We start from the raw sequence: 8812 nt of genomic DNA on the forward strand, positions 1-8812 counted from the left end.
TAGATTTGGTTTTGAAAGCACTAATTGTAATATAGGTGATAAAGATTGTCTCTACTGGAATTTAGCTAGTCACAGTAGTCACTCTTCTTAATGATATTGTTCTTATGATAAGTAATGATGAGACCCTATAATTTGAACAAGCTGAATTCACAAGGATTTTGTTTTATATTTGTAGGACTGTTAACATTAGTAGAATAAAGGTTATGGAAATTAAATCAAAGGTGAAAAAGGTTATGGAATAAGATGAAAATTATTGTTTCATTTAAAGGGGATTTCTATAGCCTAGTATCAGGGAGATGTGTAATACCTTCAGTGCTCAATATGAATTTGACATATAACATTTAAAAATGTGATAATAACATGTGCAAAAATTAACTCCTAGTAGGGTTTAATAGACAAACATCCCTTCTCGACTATTATTTTGTACTAAAAAATGTATTTTGACTCATGAATATAATGGTTTTTTCCATATGGATAAAAGGTACAAAGAGAGAAAGCTCTTAAGAAAAGAGATGGGCTTTGCGGTCGATGATATCGCATCTACGGTTAGTTGAGAAATCGGGTTAGGATTTTATCTGCTCGACCTAACCAAACTCAACTGATTCAATTAGTCATTCACTGGCACCTCTGGTTTGCAAATATCACTTATATATCAAGGACGGTTCTCTTTCACACTACGAAGGGTGGTTTGGGGTTTTGTATCTGTAGGCGGGATTACTCTTTGCAACAATCAGTGGTTGAGGTTGGATTAAATATTTTTCTGGTTTTATTTATTCTGTGACAGGGTAGATTATCGTCATGGAAGAAGGGATGGTCGATTATTCAGAACATCCCACTAATAACATCTCCATCTAGAAAAACCCTCCACCTCAGCATCCAGTGATAGATATGAGGGTGACAGCTGGAACTCCCAATTTGGGAATATTGAACTCATTGTCTGAAATTTTAGAAGGGATCCCATTTTCCCATCATCAGCCTTTCAAACAGGTGGACACATATCTCTCCCTTTCAACAGAATTGGTGCTCCCTGCATCGCTCGAGGAAGGATGGTCAAATTCACTACATCAATTTGTGAGCTCAACTAGTTTTTTTATTCAAGCCCTAAATTTCGATGAAACATGCTTAAACCTAGTAGTTTGTTTTCTGTTAAGGAATTACAAAGTGAGCTTGACACCACGCTTGCAACTCGGGAAGAATCAAACCATCCACATCTTGGAAGCCCTTTACCAGTGTTGGTGGTTGTGTCTGAGGTCAATCCTTCTATGATCTAGCACCAGTTGGCTTCCACTGGATTTCCATTGGCAAATACAAACACTAGGGAGGAGTTGTGAATCAACAGGTTATAAGCTTGAACAATGGTCCAGGACCTATCCATGGCATTCCCTCCCTTTGTCCACAGAGTCTTGAATCACACACTGAACAACACACCCTCGATGGAAATATTCTATCTCGTGAGGAGCACGAGGTGGCCTCTAAGAAGTCAAAGAAAATAAATGTCTCAATGTTAAGGAAAAAAATCATTCCCCAGTCCTTGGCAAGGGTATTATCTTGGATGAAATTATGGATACATATTATAGGCTTTTGGTTGGAAGAATTAGGGGCAAAAGTTATTCTGCCTCTCGCCTAAAGAAATGGGCACAAGAAATTTGGGGACAGGTCTTGAAGGTCTTGCCACCAGTTTATACTTTGCCGAAATGTTGGTTTGCCCTTAGATTCAACTCAAATGAACACGCAACCTAGGTCTTATCTCATCATTAGAACATAGAAATGGAATTGGTTATATTGAAGTATTGGACTCCACTATTTGACCTAGAATGTGAGCATTTGGGGGTAGGACCAATTTGGGTTAGAATTACAGGTCTGCCTCTACAACTATGGATGAGGTATGTTTTTTGGCTCATTGGAGATGATCTTGGCATGTACTTGGAATATGATATATCTTATCGAGAAACTATGAGAATGAATTTTGCCAGAGTACTGGTATATCTTGACATAAGGGAAGGCCTAGTAGTTAACTTGATCCTACATTATAGAGGCCATGTTTGATATCAAATATTGGATTATGAGGGCATACTTTTCATATGTCAACATTTTCATGAGGTCAGGCATGTATACAAGGACTTCCCCTTGCTTCAGGAGAATGATCAGGATGCAGGTGTAAATTCAAAGGGCAATTACTCTGAAGGGAACTTGGTGTCAACTGAGAATGGTACCCCAAGACAGACTCAGTTGAATAGACTAGGATCTTCTACAAGAGATGGGTCTACATGAGAACCAAGGTCACAGCATCTTGGGTCTCATATACACTCGGGTGTGGAAGCTTCAAGGACAGGATTTACTGTTTCTTTTGACATTGTTACTTCTATCTCTCATCACCCTCATACTTGTATTAGTGTATCTGTGGTTTCTGAGTGTCTTCCCTTATCTTTTGATTCTTCTGCATCTCGTATATCTACTCCATCACATGGATTGTGGGTCTTACATTGTCCTGTAAGAACAATTCCTGCATGTTTCCGAGCCCCATTCCCATCCTCTCCTGCCCCTAGTAGTGACTATTCGGGGTCCTATAAAGGACATAGATACAACCTTCGATCTCTATAAAGATCCTCTTGAGTATATACACTCCCTACAGGTCTTGGGGTAGTTTAGGTCCCCTCTCCCCTCATAAGATTCCCAAAATCCCTCGAGGGCGAAAATCCCTCATATCCAAATCCACGAATAGGGCATGCCTTGTCATAGCTGCTAGGAGGCAATTATCCTTAGAAGGGGTTCTTAGAGCAAGTAACACCACATCTATCAATCACTTGTGAAGTGTTTATCCTTCCATTGCAGAGGGTTAGCTAGCCCCTCCAAGAAGACAATTTTGAAATAAATGATCTTTTCAGACAACCTTGATATAATCTTCCATAAGGAAACATTGGGCTCACCTGGATGTTGAACATTTAATGGAAGGATTCTACAAAGATTGGATTTTTTTCTATTGATGCGAAGGGGCGCTTGGGGGGGGGGAGCACTGGGTATAAACTGCAAAACAGTAAAAATAATCAATGTTTGGGGCCACCAAAATTATGTCGCGGTGGATATTCTCTCGGAAGAATTTGGGTTTCAATTCAGAATTATCAATATATATGGACCTTTCCATGATTAAGCTATATTCTGGAATGATCTCATGAAAAAATCCTTTATGAAGTTTGATCACCTGATCATCATAAGGGACCTTAAGTTCTCCCTAGGAAGAGCTGAATGTTGGGGAATTCATGCACATGTGGACACCCTCTAGGATGTTTTTTCACAATAGCTTGAAACACATCATCTTATTGACATTGATATGGAAAGGTATTATCCCACCTGGAGAAATCATCAAGTAGGGGAAGACATTACCGCTAGAAGGTTGGATCTCTTCTTTATATGGGAACCCCCACTGGACCACCTCCCTTTGTTGAAGAAATGGGTAGGAGCGGGGGTTTGTTTTTATCATCGCCCCATATACATGCAATTGGAAAGTCATATCAATAGGTCGAGATCCCCCTTTAAATTCAATGTGACTTGGTTAAAGGAAGAATATTCTAGGAATCTAATCATTGAAAACAGGTGCTTTGTGAATATAGGGACGACCGATCGATAGCATCTCAATTTAATGATAATATAAATAAAATAAAAAGGGAGACATTTGAATGGATAAGGGGTAAATGACTAAGAGAAGAGGAAGATCTAAAGAAGATTGAAGAAAAAGTGGAATAGCTAGAAAAACCTAGAGGCAAGAGTTATGTATCTAATGATTCAAAGCAACACCTCATACAATTAGAAATGGCCAAAAGAATATTATTGGAAGCAAAGGAATAAACCTCGAGGCTTAAAAGTTGGGAGTTATGGCTACCAACCGAGGATGATAACACTAAATTATTTCAACAATATGCGAAGGGAAGAAAAGTTATCAACACCATATGATCCCTCGAAGATGCATCTGGCCATAAGGCTTCCAATGTGAGGGACCTAGCTAGGATGGGTTTACAACACTTTCAATCCCTCTTCACTACACCCAGAGAGGTATCATTAGGGGAAATTATGAACATCACTCAAATGTTTCCTAGTTTTGTTAATGAGGAGGATAATGAGGAACTCTTGCAGTGAATATCTTCAAGTGAAGTAGAGGAAATCATACACTAGTTCGAGAAGGAAAAAATTTGGGTGCCGACGGGTGGACTATCGAATTATTTACCAGTTTTTATGAGCTTCTTGATCATGACTTGTTAAAATTTGTTGAGGAATGTCAGACTAATGGTTAGATTTATGGAGCCTTTAATTCCACATTCATTGCACTCATCCTAAAAACTGACAATCGAAATATGTTCGACGAATATAGGCCTATCTCACTTTATAATGTCATATATAGAATCAAATTGATTCTATCTCACCACATATCAAAGGAACACTTTGCTTTCCTAGAGGACCATCAGATCCTTGAAGTCATTTGAGTAGCTCAGGAGGGGCTACATATCTTAAAAACCAAAAAAATGAATGGCTTGATCATTAAAATAGACCTCTCAAAAGCCTTTGACAGGGAAAGTCAGCTTTAGGTCAAATTGTTACTTACACATCTAGGTTTTCACATTTATTTTATTAATTGGATTATGTGTTCTATTACCTTTGCATCTTTTGTAGTGTTTGATCTAAGACTTTTGTGATCCATAATGTAGATATAAGTCTTTCGGATTAATCACATTGCTACAAATCCAAAAGAATTATATCTATCTTTTGTAGCTCTGATCAATGGTGTTGCTTCATATTTCTTTCATGCTAAGAGGGGACTTCATCAAGGCTGCCCTTTGTCCCCTCTATTATTTATGTTGATTATGGAAGGATTGAGCAGATTGATTTCTAACTTGAAAAGAAGAGGTACCTTAAAAGGTGCTCACATACTAGGGGAGATCTTCCTCACTCATCTATTATTCATAGATGATTTTTTTATCTTTCTTGATGGATCGTGTAATGACTCGATGAAATTCCAAGCACTACTGGATTTATTTTGTAAGGGGACGAGTATGGTGTGTAACAACCAAAAATCCACTCTTACAGTTATTAAATGCACTAAATATGAAATTATACATGCTTTCATATTATTCCCATTTCAAATTAATCCCCTAAATGATGGTATAAAATACCTCGGTTTCCATATGCAACCAAATGATTACAAAAGATATGATTGGATGTGGCTTGTAACTAAAATTGAGAAAGGAATAAAAATATGGAGTCAAAAATGGTTGTCCTAGGCAAGTCAACTAGTCCTCGTCAAATTTGTCCTCAAATCCATACCAATTTTCTAGATGTCTTTAGCATGGATCCCCAAAAGCATACTAAATATCATTTAGAGATTATGTTGTGGATTCCTCTAGCGTGGATCTAAAAAAGGCCGAAATTTTTCCTAGGTTAGATGGGACATAATTGACCTACCTAAAGAGTGGGGTGGTTGGGGCATCAAATATTTATCTTTCTTTTCACAAACTTTGGCAGCAAAGTTGGGTTGGATATTAATCACAATTCACAGTCTTTGGTCTGAAGTGGTAACCAGAAAATAATTTTTTCCCCTCTCTATAGCTGATTGGATTAGGCTACACATAAATATCATCCCAACATCTCTACAATATGGAAGGTTTTCTTGAAATCCTTCATCATCATAGAATGAGAGCTCGATTGGTGGGTCATATATGGCAGTCAGGTCAGAATCGGGATGGGCCCACGGGATGCAACAACCAACACTCACTTCACCAAGAGGTCATGGCATTCTTTTCTTCGTGAAGGATCAAATACTTAAATCAGATTGCGGACAGGGATCAAATGTCTATCTCAGGTCAATGCTAGTTATTTTCCAGAGCACTGAATATTCCAGTACAATGGTAGCGGAACTGGGAATGTTACATAAGCACATTATTTGCATATTAGTATGCTTGATTGGGAGGATGAATTATTGTGGGTACACTTAAAGCACGACACTTATACACCCAAATTCGGATAACTATATATCAGTCTTGCAAAATAACTTGAATTCAAACCACCGTGGTGGCCCAACATCTCTTGAAATTGAAGATCCCTACCAAAGCCAGGATGTTATTATGGTGCATTCTAGAAAATAAAATTCCCACGAGTGAAAATTTGAAAAACCGATCCTTCCAAGGCCCTTCTTGGTGTCTTATTTGCAGAGAAGTTGAGGAATCCATTGAACACTTATTTTTATCCTCTCAAGTAGCCAGTCGGGTCTGGAATCTATTGTATCAAGGTCTTTCTACTACTATCAAATGGGAGGGGGACAATATCAGTCAAGCTTGGCAGAAATTGTGTAATGATGTCACCCTCAAAAATTGTGGAATATTCCACTCCTCACTTGTTGGGGTATATGGATAGGGAGAAATTGTAAAATATTTCAAGGCAATGCCTTCATATCTGAAGCCATCAGTGCACAGATTATTACCACTTATAGTCTTGTCCCTAACAAAGATCTATCACAATGTCCTCGTATTATCACCGAGGAATCTATTGACCACTCAAAACCATCAGCCTATTTTGATGGAGCTTCACAACATGGTAGATGTGGTGGAGGAGCATTTCTTCATCTATCAAAATCTCATCATTTTGAACTCAAAGTAGGACTTGAACAGGGCACCAATAACTTTGTTGAACTATACGGTCTCAAGTTTCTCCTACTATTTTCTATTGAAAAGAATTGTCAGCATCTACAGGTTTTTAGTGTTTTAAAGTTGGTTGTGGATTGTTTTAATCAACACTCTATATGACACACACACACACACAATCTTCATAACATATTGGATGAAATCATGATGCTTAAATCTCATTTTGTGACTTCATATCTTGCCAACATATTTACATGGAAAGGAATACACTTTCCGACAGGCTATCCAAAGAGGGCTCGCAGCAGTTGTTTGGTACTTGGAATGTGAAAGAGAAGTATGGGCACAATAATTATCAGTATTATTACCAACCATTCACTGAGATAGAATAGGACAGAGTAGCACAACAAGGGCCTTTTTGATATACTTTTCCTTTTTGCACTATCACACAAAATATCATATGTATATGATAATTTTAGACGTTTCTTAGTAGATGGACACATCAAAGATACCATATTTTTTTTCATATATATATATATATATATATATATATATATATATATATATATATATATATATATATATCGTAGCAGTTATTACAGACTATTAGATGATTATTGATCACACAACAGTCACATTTTGGCTTGATATGCATCCCGTAAAATATGTAATTTTCTTTATTTTCATAATGAAAATTACGATTTTTCCTCGAGGAAAAAAAAGGTACGGAGAGAAAGAAAGAACTATATATTTTAGAAATAAATTGGATAAGACTATATCTTATCCAAAAACAGATTTGATAAGACACCTTGGGAATAGAAATATGGATATTTAATTTAGAAATAAATTGGAGAAGACCATATCTTATCTAAAAGTAGATTTTAGAAGACACCTTGGGAATAGAATAATAATAAATAATAAAAGTCATATTAGTAAAATAAAATTACAGATTCACAAGTGTAGGTTTATACCAATATTATTTAATAATTGTAAGTCAATATAAATAGATAATTAAGCATTAGTCAAAATTATCCCGGTAGGATCAAGTAGGGCATTACAACATAAATAGAGAGATTGGTCTCTCTCAAATTCATCTTTTTCAAAAAAATATATGAAAGGTGGTACTACAATATAGGTATGTCATAGGTATATCATTATTATGGGAGGCCAAATAATTTTGTTTTCAAGGTTCTCAAAATAATAAAGTTATATTACTCATCATCAATCATCATCAATTTTCATATTGTGCTTGGAGTATTTTTGTTGTTGATGTCAAAGATAAGTAAAGACTACAAATGTCCAAGATAAAAATGACAAGATGAATATAGTTGGAAATATTCTTTGGATACCTAGTTCTTTCTTGATGCCCATTTTGGATACCATATGAATTAAAAAAATAAAAAATAAAAAATATGTATACCTAGCTTAAATGGGAGTGTAAGATATATGGTTCAATAGAGTATTCTAATTCATTTCCAATAGTACATGTAACTTCCTCTAACTCCATAGAAATGGGGAGATATGAATGAGGTGATATGAAAGATTCTGGCAGGTCAGTCCAACCATAAAGTACAAGTCAACCCAACTAGTTTTATAAGTCAACCCATATGAATAAAAAATATATGAGTGCATTTGAATACCATCATAGTAAGAAGAGATTGGTGGGAAACAGAATCTAGGGAATACTCCTCGGGTATTAAAGGTGGAGCAAAAGGTGATTTGTGGAGTGAATGAGACATCTTGAAATTTTCAGTATAAATATTCTTTTAGAATATTTTAAACCATAAAATTTGGATATATATGGGATATTTTCATGCATCTGTGGTATAAATTTTAGGCATTATTTCACTATTATTTCATAGATATGATTTGAAGAATTTAGGGTTTTTAAATGCCCCTAAAATGCGCTTCAAACATGTCATCTTGGAATTTCTATTACAACTTTCTTTCTAATATGCTTCAGACTATGAAAACTATAAGAGATAGAGATGAGATCTCTACTTACTCGTGGTAGAAATTTCTAACCTTTATTTACTATAATTTTGGAGACATGCTCCAAGGAAAATAGGGTTCCTAAATGCTCGTGAAATATACTTGAAATAGGTCATATTGGCATTTTTGTTATAACTTGTTTTGTGAGATGTTTTACACTATGAAGTCTTGAGGAGACATAGTAGAGATCTAGGTAC

Source organism: Pinus tabuliformis, chromosome 2_2 (assembly GCF_031772625.1).
Source record: "Pinus tabuliformis cultivar Carrire ecotype Pingquan chromosome 2_2, CPIR1, whole genome shotgun sequence".
NCBI classification, from domain to species: Eukaryota; Viridiplantae; Streptophyta; class Pinopsida; order Pinales; family Pinaceae; genus Pinus; species Pinus tabuliformis.